At 37.1% G+C, this 13,067-nt stretch overlaps 1 pseudogene; it reads left to right on the top strand.

The window, feature by feature from the left end:
- Window positions 1–9,186: 9,186 nt before the first annotated feature.
- Window positions 9,187–12,643, top strand: LOC114079325 (biogenesis of lysosome-related organelles complex 1 subunit 5 pseudogene; annotated as a pseudogene).
- The last annotated feature ends 424 nt before the right edge of the window (window positions 12,644–13,067 follow it).

Genomic DNA, 13,067 nt, shown 5'->3' with positions numbered 1-13,067 from the left:
GACATCCAATGAGCTGATGTCTCAGACTACAGGGTGTCTGATCAAAGATGGTCCTTGTGTGATAAAATCATTTGCCAGAGAGCAGAATTGGTGGTCCCAGGGGATAGGAGTGGTGGACTGGGGAGACGTGGGTCAGTGGACACAGAATTTCAGTTAGGAAATTAATAAGGAGTAAGTTCAAAAGATCTGCTGTATAACATGGTAGCTATAGTTAATAACTATATATTATATATTTGAAAATGGCTGAAAGAGTAGACTTTTAGTGTTCTTACCACAAACACAAAACCATGAAAAGTATATGAGATAATGCATATGCATTTTGTGGGGAGTGTTTTGTTTTTTGGTGTTGGTGATTAACTAAGGGACTTGTGAACACTTAAGTGCTTGCTCTACTACTGAGTTACAACTCCAGCTTTTACATATATATTATCTATAGACACATATGTGTGTGTTTGCATGTGTCTAGTTTTTATCTGTCAATTAAAAAATAAATGAGGTACTCTAAGAAAGTCATCTACCAGCACAAAGTCAGTAAATGAATCCAGCAGGACATCAGAAGAATAATTTGGTCTGATTGAGTGGGTTTTAATCTAGTTATTAAAAAATTGGAACTGTATTATATAACAAAATGTTAACATCACAAAAGCAGAAAAATTCACACTTTCATGTTTGTATCTGGAAAACTGAGTATAAAAATGAAGGGTTATCATTATTAGTGCCAATAAACATGTAAACTATGTACAGAAGAATAGAAAAATATATACTTTGAGAAGATGCTCAAGATCTTACTCCAAGCAATAAGACAAGAAGAAATAAATGCTAAGGCTTAGAGAAAGCAAATCATATATCTATTACTTGTAGAAGACTTTATTCTCCCCATAGGAAAAAAATCTAAAAGATATTACATAAAGTTAATGAGACGAAAAAATTCAACAAAGTTGTGGAATACAAGGTCAGTATCTAAAATTCAATGTGTTTTTAAACCACTGTCAACACAAAACTTGAAAATAAAATGTGGGAAGGAAAGATAAGGTTATCAATAGCAGAAACAATAATCTACCTACAACATATATAAGAAAAGATATGCTATATGGAGATGTTTGAGAAAATCATACAATTTTTTTTTGAAAGAGAAAGAGAAAAATAATCATGAAACCATAAACTACAAAGAACATCAATTCTCTCAGTAGGACAATATACTTCTATGCAATTCCTATAAAATATAAACATAAAACTCACATGGAAAAGTGAAAGACAAGTAACAGTCCAGAAAATTTAGAAAAATGGTAGAGTAATAAGGCAGGTGTATTTTTTATCATCTCAGTGCCATAACCAATACCACAGATGGGCGGGCTGAAACAATGCAAATTTATTTCTCATACTTCTGGATGGTGAAAGTCCAAGGTTCTGTCCAATTTAGTTCTGGTAGGGGCTCTCTTCCTGCCTTACCAATGGCTGCCTTCTTGCTAAGTCCTCACATGATAGGTGTGGGCCGGGGAGATTTGATGTTCCTTCCTCTTTTATAAAGAGATTCTATATCATCAGGGTTCTAATGCTGTTTCTAATAGGGAAGACACATTGGGATAGGACTTCAACATAATGAACTAGGCAGGGGGAACAATGTAGCCCTTAGCAGTAGGTGGAGGTATCTTCTCCTATTTGTTTGTAATATATACTAAATATCAGAATGCTGAAACTTCAGTCCAGGATCAAAAGCTATAGTTAAATTGCCTCCAGCTGTGGTGGCGGGTTGCTGATCAAAACAAAACAAAAGAGAAACCTATAGGCAGACCCCCACTGTAGAAATTTTACCTATAACAAAAGTGATGTTGAATTTAATAATACAGATGAGATCATCATTAGATGGTGCCAAGGTATTAGATCATGTATATAGAGAAATATTACAAAAGGATACTAGCTTTTATCAGCATAAAACACTCAATTATAGATGGAGCAAACCTATGTAAAGGATTATATCTGGATAACATTTTAAAACTCAAAAAATAATAAGAAGACAACTATTCTAATGGAAAAAATTGACAAAACAGTCTATTTTGGTTATTTCTGGTAGTAATTTTCTATGAAGTCATTTCAAATACTGAATTAGCAGAAATGGAACCACCATTCATATTGGGTATACAGAGTTAGTTTTCTACAAGTCTCTAGTCAGAACATTTTCTTCTACCTATCAATACACTGCCTGTTTAATGTGTTTCTGTTTAAAGGTACCATATATATATATATATATATATATATATATATATATATATATATATATATATATATATATATATTATTGATTTGTTAGCATTGAAGTCACAGCCAACAGCATTATAATTCATGTCTGAACAAAGCTTGTCAAACACACATATTTCTTCTAAGGCACATCCCAGCCTTCTCAGGCGTTGGAAGGCTAGATAACACTTTGGCATTGTGACTGGGAGTCACTTTAGCCAGGGAAATCACCAACAAAAAACATAGAAATATAAAAAAATGTGACACTAAATAGACCACAAAAATGATACTTGTTTATAATCTGAGAACTAAGACAAGAAGTGTTGCTGTGTAACCTCAGCTGGGAAAATAAATGTTCTGACTCAAATTTTCACCACTCTGTGCATATCCATGAATGACACCCCAAATGTTGATTTTCAGTTTCCAAATAAACCATAGTGAGTAAGTGACTTTGCAAACAGGGAATCTGTAAATCATGAGGACAGGCATTGTGTGAACAGACAATTCAGTGGCTATTAAACAAAAAAGATGATGTTCAACCTCATAATTAACCAGGTTAATCTAATATAAAATTATCATTTGGTCCAAGACACTGGCAAAAATTTTCAGTTCTGATAATATTATGTTCTAGAAAGAGGCACGGAAAATGATAATTCACTCATTGCTGCAGGACTCTTGAATCCCTCAGCCTCTGTGGAGAGCAATCTGGCTATTCCTGGTGACAAGGGAGGTGGCCACCTGCAATTCACCCCGGAACTATGTCCTGGGTGGATGCTTACCATCAGGAACAGGAGGGTGTGGGACAGAGGCCCACTGTGAGATGGTCTGTATTAGTGACAAGAGGTAACCCGTGTCTGTAGGCAGTAAATTTGTAATTAAAAGCAGCACTGGTATACAGATTTGAACACTAAGTATTAGATAAAATGACCACGTCCTATGTGGAATTTTACATTGAAAAATACTCCTCTCCAACACCCGCCAAAAATCTAGTTACATGCTATAAACAGAGACCTACATATACAGGATGCAAAACGTGATTTTGTTTGAGTTTTTGGTTTTTTAAGTAGAACAAGATAGTAAAATAAATTCATGGCAAATGAAAATGAAAAGAAAGTAGGTATAGTTATTTATTCAAAACTGAATTCAAGGCAAAAAGTATTTAAAAGAATTGTACCATGTACAGCCAGAGGAATGAGAAGTTGTGCACCATTTGTATATAACGTGTCAAAATGTATTCTACTGTCATATATAACTAATTAGAACAATTTTAAATGAAAAAATAATACAACAAAAATAAGGAAGCAATAAAACCTTTAAAAAGCCCAAATAACTGTTTGGTTGCAGGGAAATGCAGCCAGAATGGTGTTCAGAAGAAACTTTATAGTCTTAAATACATTTACATGTTGAGATCCCTTATTCAAAGTACTTACCACTGAAGTGTTTCAGACTTTGAAAGATTTTTTGGATTTTGGAATGTTTGCCTAGACTTTATAGGTTGAGCCTATCTAATTTGAAAATTAAAAAATGCTCTAAATTCTTAAACTTTTTGAGTACTGACATGAGGCTCAAAGAGTTTTGGATCTTATTTCAGATTTTGAATTTTCACATTAGATATGTTTGACCTGAATTTGAACATAAAAAATTACTAATAAATATTACTTTTACAAGATGATAGAACGATATAAAAGATCACTTGGACCACCATCCAAGAGAGTAGCTAAACTTAAAGAGACTGACCACCTGAAATGTTAACAAATATGTGCAGGGACCAGAGCTTTCAATGCTGTTGGTAGAAGCACATAGTGTGGTATGAGGACTTTAAGTAGAGATCTAAGAATTTCTTTAAAAATCATGCACATAACCCAATAATTCTATGCCTAGGTAACATTAGAAGAAATGAAAACACATGTCCACAAAAATCTTGTAAGAGAATATCCATAGCAGCTGTATTCAATAGCCAAGTCTGTAATGTTCTTAGGTGTTCATCCATGGGAGGATGGATAAACCCACTGGTAAGTTTACAAGATGGAAACTACTTGGCAATGAACAGCAATAACCCACTGCCACACCTACAGTGTAGATAAATCTCAAAAACATCATGCTAAGTGAAGGAAGCAGGCTTACACAGCTATGGGCTGCAAGCATTCATTTCTGTAAGTTCGAGAATAGGTAAAACTCATCCATGAAGAAAAAAAATAAACAATATGGTGGGTGCATGGAAAGGGGAGTGACTGGGAAGTTCTATGGCTGAACTTTCTAGCATGCCAATGTTCTGTACTGGGATGGGGGTTTACTGTAGAGGCCTGTAAGCTCTTATTGGTGATATTGAAAACTGTATATTACATTGTATGTAAACTTGAACTAAACAAGTAGAAATGGGAATAGGAAACAAATATAAAACTCCTTAATGATATCTATCCTGAACTATTTTAGGGTAAGTGTAAAATAATTGCAACATGTTGTGAAATGAATGAGAAATAAGATGGACTGATGGTATGGATGGAGGAGTAGGTGAAAAAGAGAAGCAAGAAAGCTAGCAGAGTAAAATGTAAATAAATGTTAGGACGTGTCTGGCAGGTACATGGATGTTCTCTATAAAATTCCTTCTGTTTTCCTATATTTGAAATATCTCATAATACATTATTAGGAAAATCACAATGTCTTAAAACATGAAATGCTTCTTGATAGGAAAATTCAATTTAAATTTCGTGTTTTCACCAAATTTAAATAATATTCATTAAAATTCTAACCAAAACACCATCAGGATATTTCAGGGAAATTGGGGTGTTCTTTTAATGAGGTATAATAAGAAAACCCATAAATTATTTATAAATAATAAAAGAGTTTAATTTCTATATGACTAAGAAATAAGATAGGAATAATTATTTAAAATCATTAAGAAACAACATAAAGGGAAAATTGACAGAGAATACAATGAGGTAAGTGATAAATGCCAGCAATCAGTGACAAGAACTTCTCATTCGCAGGCTCCGCCTCACCAATAATGGGGAAATGGAGAATAAAGCAGGTTAGATAACATTATTTCATCCTTCAAAATGGCAAAATTAATGAATTTGGAAATCAACTTATGGAAGATAAAGAGAACCATGTTTTCTTATGTTGTGGTGGGAAAGTAGCCTGTGAACAGTTGTTGTCTGTATTAATTACAGTAGTTTCTCTTTATCTGTGAGAAATACATCCAGAGAATAGCTAAACTTATAAAGACTAACCACCACAAATATTGGCAAATATGTGCAGTGACCAGAACCATGATGTTATAGGTGGTATAGTACACATGGTGGAAGGGCTTTAGGAAAAGGTCTAGGAATTTATTTTAAAATTATGCACATACATATACTGTGTACACATCCTCATTTGATACACCACTGATAGCACCACAAACTATATATTCTGTTTTTTCCTTTATACACATACTGTGATAAAGTTTATTTATAAATGGGCACAATAAAAGATTAATGATAATAACTAATAATAAAAAAGAACATAACAATATACTATAATAAAATTTATGTGAATGTGGTTTCTTGCTTTGTCTATATTTAAAAACTCACTTAAAAAAGACACACTTCTCTTTGGCAAATCTGAATCACCAATAACACTTCTCTTATGCCATGGGGCTCGTACTGAGTAAAATCAGGTTACTTGAACATAAGCACTGTGACACCATGACATTCAATGCAATAATCAAGACGGCTAACTAAAGTGACTAATGGGTGGGTAGCATATATAGTGTGGATATGCTGGACAGAGGGATGATTCATACTCCAGGTGATGGAGCAGGACGGCATGAGATTTCATCATGCTTCTCAGAATGGCACATAGCTTAAAACTTATGAATTATTTCTGGGATTTTCCATTTCATATTTTCAGACTGTAGCTGACTGAGGGTAATGAAACCTTAGAAAGCAAAGCTGTGGATAAGGACTACCATGTACAAAGGTGAACTGTGTGGGCTGGGGCTGGGGCTCAGCAGTAGAGCGCTTGCCTAGCACAGGCAAGGCCCTGGGTTCGATCCTCAGCACCACATAATAATAAATAAATAAATTAAAGATATTGTGTCCAACTACAACTAAAGAATAAATATTTAAAAAAAAAGGTGAACAGTGTGCCTTAGTATGTTTTACTCTTCAGAATCTGTCCTAGAGAAATTCATTCTTAGGTCCCAAGGCACATGGCTAGGGAAATCAGTGTAGCACTGTTGGTGCGCACATTGGAAATGCCAATTACAACAGGAATGGTCACATGCTGTATGCACAAGTTCATAAAGAGGGAAAGAGATTACCAGGGAAAGTTAAAATATACTGACATGAAAATATATCTAAATACATACTGCTAACTAAGTATATCATTTATTTACTAAAGCAAAAAGAAATAAGAAGATATATTTCTCCAGGTACATTTATATATGATATTCCCCCCAACACACACACACAAAAACCCACCTTGGTCTGGTTCACTCTGACAAGGGAAGAAGCTTTTGCCATACCACAAATGCCCAAATTATTTACATGAATGTGCTGATTTAACCCAGAATTTAAAATGAGAAGGAAATTAACATAAAAATGGTGTGAAGTATTTTATACAAATATTTAATTATATAAATGTGTAATGTCTATGAAAATATTTCACACTTATATAATAAATTATATATAAATTGTAAGAGTATATATTTATAATAGTATTTGTTATTTTTATTTATTTTTGCAATGCTAGGGATTGAACCCACAGCCTCACATGTGCTAGGCAAGTACTGTATACTGAGCTACATCCCTAGTCCCTACTATATATTTATAATATAATAATAAATAAAATATAATCATCATAAAATATATAAGACATAAATTACAGAAAAAGCAATAACTTCTGAAGGACCTATGCTTTCCCCAAAGCCCATCAGTATGTGCTTGATGCAACTTCTCTGCCTAATCATCCTTTGTAGGAATAATCATTAAGGATTTGTTCCAGCACTATATTTCAGCAGAGACCTTCTCAAGTAGGCTGCCCGCACTCCCAACATTGCCCCACAGCACACCACCCTGTGGAGGCCCCAGGGAAACAGAAACCAGCACAGACTGAGCAGTTTATCAACAACACAGTGTTCATGCCACTGCTCAGAATGGCTGAATGTGAAGCCATAGCTATTCAATGTGGCTGCATGGGAAATGAAGGAGACTGAGTCTTTCCTTTTCTCAAAAACTGACAATAAAATAAGTAATTCTCCCTGTACATAATGACAGCATTTGCAGTTCAGAGGAGAACTCCTAATCCAGTGGCAATGGGTCTTCCATTGTGTTGGAAGAAAGAGGCCCAAGTCCAAAGCCAGATTAAGTCAGCAGCTGGCTAAGGGGATGGGACCCTGGCTGTGTGCCTCAGCCTCTTCATTTATAAGGTAGGCTTGAGACCCTGGCAGTAGAGAGTGGCCTACTCTTTATAAACTCCATCTGCAGGGGCTGGACATGTAGCTCAGTAGTAGAGATGCTGCTATGTGCAATGCCCTGGGACGTATCACCACCACTGGAAAAAAAAAATTTAAAAAAATAGAATTATAAACTGCAGACAGTTGGGGCTGGGATTTCACAGTAAGAACTGCCTCCCTGCTTGCAAACACCTTTGTATACCAGGCTCCTCCTGGAGGTCCTGGCAATCTGGTGTGTATGTTTATATCCCATCTAGTTGTCCTGAAAGGTCAAGGCCCTGAAAGCAATTAACAATTTTTATTTTTATGACATTTTTTTCCTGTAAAAGTTTCCCAAACCTAAACAAGCACATTGCTATTCTTGTGTAATGACCAGCCAAATTCTAGCAATTTCAGGAAAGACAGGAGTCTGTTGGATTTAAAACCTAGATTCTTACATAATCTAAACTCTCAGAGCATCAGAAAATGGTTTGAGGAAAACAGATACTTACTTGAAATGATGATTTGGGCCATGATTTGGACCTAAATGGATAAAGCAAAAAGCTAGTTTATTAATACTTCATGATCCAGAGTACAACTGCAGGAATGGTCACATGCTGTATGCACAAGTTCAGAAAGAAGGAAAGAGATTACCAGGGAAATTTAAAATACACTGACATGAAAAGATATCTAAATACATACTGCTTTCAAGTCATGCTGATGGTAAACAAGGTGGGCACCCATGGGTTGTTTTGTGGCCAATTGTCCTCATGCCTTGGGCTCTGCTTGGCTCATGAGGACACCACTTGATGTCAGAAATCATTAAAACAAAAACAACAACAACAAAAACAACATCAAAAGAAGGGGTGTTTCTATTTATATGAATACTTTGGGGGCTATTTCAGGAATTGCTGCTGTCCCATCTCTCTCCTCATCTAAACATCACACACAAAGCTTGTTTTACTAATTGTGTACAATGGTGTGGTCTTGGAAGACAGGCCTGGGGCATTCATAGTGTGGGACCTTCCCACAACTGGGACTAAAGGAATACATTCTTTCTTGCCATTCAATTCCTTCACCCCATGTGACAAGCACTCTGTCTTCTTGCCCCAGCTGGGCCAGGTGTGCTTGGGGCAGGGAGGTGCATGCAGTTTTACAAAACCTTGGCAGACTCTGGCAAGTGAGCTGAGACCCGTGTGACAGAATCCAACACTCACCTGGCCATCTGCAGTGTGGCCAGCCTCCCCATAGACACCTGAACTGCTAAAATGTGGCCTTTACACTGAATGATCCAGTTCACCTTGTGTGTCTGGGATTCTTTTCTGGGCTCCATGTTTGCAGACCACTCCATCTGTGTCTATTTTCTGTTATTACTAGAAAATGGGTAATAGGTTAAGCCAGGACTGTGCTCAATGGGGAAGTCTTTGGGGAATGGTTTTATTGACTTCCTCTCATGTTGATTTGTGTATTTCATTTTCAAATAGCGAACCAATCTCTTGCTTGGTGGCTGTGAGCATTCCTATCCATGAATCAACATGCCTTTGCTGACCCGACTCACTGAGCCGAACATAGAAGACTCCAATGGTGGTAATGATCTTCACCCCATTGGTGGTCACACACTGGTAGTAGCTAGTGTCTCTTGTGTCCAGGTCTTAGATTCACAGTTGAGAGTCATATTCCATCTTTTAGATGATAATCTGCCTTGGCTCTTGCACGACAGGGGCATTGTTCTTCAGCCACCACATGTTGGGAGGTGGGTTTCCTGCCACCTTTCAGTGCAGATTTGCTGTCTGGCCCTGGACAATGGTGTTTTGTTGACTGGCTCTAGAAAAATTAGAAAGTAACCTGCCAAGAAGAGGGGTTATGAAAAAGCAAACATCAGTGGGAGGTGGAAGAAAGTGACCCTGGGGGCTCCTACTTGAACTACTTGTAAGGGAAGGTTTCCATTTTTGCTTACACATGCACATACAGTGGATTCTAGGTCTTGGAATTAATTACATTACATTCCACAATGTTGCACTGAATACCAAGTTAGGTAATAGGAGCTGTTGCTACTGGGAAAACACAGGGTCAGGTTCCTGGGATTCTCTGGCCACATTTTTGTCAATCAATTGATACAAAACTACATTTGTTTCTGTTTAAAGATTCCTTACTTAATACAGATTGTTGATTCATTCATACTGAAAACAAGGACAACATCCTGCAACTTGTGTGCAAATGAGGCTTCTCTAACATATATATTTCCTCTTGGAGGGACATGGAAGCTTGATTGTGCTTTTGCACAGTACATAGCACTTCAGCACTATGCCTGAGGGTCCTTTAAGCAGCAAAATTACCAACACAAAGTAATTAGGGTGAGAAAAGAAAACATGTTCGCAGCATGAGAACATTGGCCCTCTGGGGACACAATTCTTAAGAGCTGTGTGCAATTCCCATGATATCCCACCCTTTGTGCCCTATTCTGGGGTCCTTGCACACCTTGCTCTGGTGCTCTATAAACTCTAGCAAGAAGTATGAGACATAGTCCTTTTCCCCGAGTTCCCGCAGGGAAGGGGTGTCTAGGCCAGGCTGCTGTGTTAAGCTTCACTCTCTGACAAACTCACAAATCAATTCAGCAAAATAGCAAGATACAAAATTGACACCCATAAATTAATTGTATCTATCTTATCATTTAATATTTAAAATAAGTTGTTAGATATATAATAAGATGAGTTTGTTAATAGTATAATTATTTCATTTTCCATGTGAAGAAAGTGATTTGAAAAAAGCTAAGGGATTGTCTAGGTCAGCATAAGCTGAAGACATTGCTCTTTTCTCTTCACTGAATTTCCTCCCAGGGCTACCCATGCTCCCTTGAATGGTTCTCATTGTTTTATGACAATATAGATTGTTTTCTACTTGGATGAAGCCCAAAATTGATATGTCCAAAAATGATCTCCATAACTCACTTTAGATTTTTTACTCAAATTAGTGCCTTCCCCATATCTATCCCCATGTCTTGGTGAACAGTTTTTAAGTTGGGTTAACTTTAGGATTGAAAGGGTAAAGTTTCTAAGCTGCAAAGCCTGAGTTAAAAAGTAAAGGACTAGGTATTGTAAAGTTTCTGAACTGCACACAGAACCTGAAATTCCTGAGGCAGTTAAGACAATGCCCCACTGACCATTTAGTTGTTTAATAACCTAGGACCCTGTGTAGCTTGGCACGTAGGCATTCAGGGCCCAAACCAATCAGTTTGAATGTGTACCCCGCTTAGGAGTGACCAATCACCCCTGCTCGACCTGTTCCCGCCAATGAATGTGCTAATCATGTATGAGAGTTGTTGTTCAATTTTCCCGTGCCTCCTGATGATTTGTTCTGATGTATGCAAAGCCCCCGCCCTCCCCAAAAAGTGTACTTAAGCACTGCTTAACCTCTGCTCTGGGCTCTGGGCTGCTCTCCCTTCTTGAGTGAGCACAGAGCCCCAGCATGCTGGATTGGATCCTCAATAAATCCCCTTTTGCTGATTGCATGAGCCAGTCTCTTGGTGGTCTCTTCCTCTGACGTTCCGGGGACCCTTACAGGATATCTCTTGCCCTAAACTCCCCTAGAATTTCAATTGCTATTCTGATATTTCACTATAAGTATGGTGTTTTATTTTTGCAATGTGTTGTGCTAAATGCCACTGCTTTGATTCTTTCCCATTTTTTAAACTATAAAAAGGCAAGGCTGTGAGACTAAAATATGAGGATGGAACTAAGAATAGAGGACATTGGTCATCAGCAAATGAGAAAGAAAGTTTAAAATTAAAATATAGGTAGCTGTCTTATAATAGTGCTTTAGTCATCTCTATCTCCCAGGTATTTGAAGTAGCCCTTCCTGTATAGAGAAGGCACTGTTACTGAAACATGGTACCTCACATGCTGTGCTACTCAGCCTCCTCACCTCTTCTGTGTAATCATCTATCCAGAATCCCACATTATTGATTAATTTTGCAATGGGCTTGGATGTTTGGCTAATGAAAAGCAGATTAGGAAAAAATGAAACTATTTATTTTATTCTCTTTGTCTGTTTCTGCTAAGGAACACCCATTGCTACTCTTAACAAAAAAAATCTTGCCTTGATAGTCAAGAAATAATTTAATCATTTGGAGATTGATACATAATTATTTGGGTTTTTTTCTTAGTCAATTTGTGATTTCCTTAGGATTCTTGACCAGGCCACAAACCCTTTTTCTCTGTGAATCCCCTAAACTTTTCTGATATTCTTTGCTCTGGAAAGTTTTGGTCTCCTAACTATATTCAGAAAACAAATTCTGTGCTCCAAGTAATTGATGTCACTTCACAGTCTGACCATGAAAGAGCATTTTGTTCTTAAGAATCTGAAATAGTGGCCAGTCGGGATATGTGGAGGAGGGACAGAGACCCTTGTGGGTTGTGAGGTTGCCCCTGGCGGTGGCGGTGGCAAGAAAAGGGACTCACTGGGGACTGCGGGCTCAGCACTATCATTATCAAGGATCTTGGAGAAATTCATTCAAGGCTTTTGGATTACAGATCAGTTATTCAAGGTGAAACTCGTTATTATTTTGTAAAATAATTTGAAGAAAAACGTGGTCTTTGCTAAGACCACGTTTTTCTTCAAATTATTAACATGGTCTTTGCTGACGAATGTGTGTTCTTGAAAATTGGAAGAATATGATCCATGAAACAAATGAACATACTCTTCCCAAATGCAGACAAATGATGCAGGACAACTTGAAAGAAGTTATCCAGAGATTGCAAGTATCTAATGACTCTGTCTGTAGACTCTAGCAGAGGGAACAGGAATGAAGAAAGATGTTATCATGACCACTTAATAGCTACTGAGAAACAGCATCAACTCCAGTGGGAGGATTTCATGAAAGAACAACCCCACAGTCAGGCTGAGGTGGATGAAAAACACAGAAGAACCATGGAGAGGCTTAAAGAGCAATATGCTGAGATGGAGAAGGGACTAGCAAAATTCTCAACTTTTTAAGAACTTGAATCACAACATTGACAAATGAAGGAGAAGTAGTGCCCTGCATTTCCCTGGAGGACAAGATGCATGTGTGTTAAGCTTTGTGGCCTTACAGCTCTTAGTATTTTCATCTTTTGAAACATGCTTAGGAGGAAAAGCTTACCAAACATATATTTTGGCTTAAAAGCCTTTTTCCAAGAACCACAATCTTGCCCATAGTATTTACCTCATTTTTGTGTCTGTTTTTCTGTGGATAAGCTTTATAAGATAAATAACGTCTATACGTGTTCAACTGTTAAATGAATAGTCAGCAAATTCTGCCAAGGAGTCCCTCTGGAACCATATAAGCATTCTGGCTCTGAATGAACCAGAAGTGTTTGTCCATGTGGCAAATGATCCATGTTAAATGTGAATTCTTTTTAATGTTCACGTCTGTTCTCAT

Source organism: Marmota flaviventris, chromosome 16 (assembly GCF_047511675.1).
Source record: "Marmota flaviventris isolate mMarFla1 chromosome 16, mMarFla1.hap1, whole genome shotgun sequence".
NCBI classification, from domain to species: domain Eukaryota; kingdom Metazoa; phylum Chordata; class Mammalia; order Rodentia; family Sciuridae; genus Marmota; species Marmota flaviventris.
Note: the sequence above shows the minus strand (reverse complement) of the source record. Positions and strands in the feature narration are given on the sequence as shown.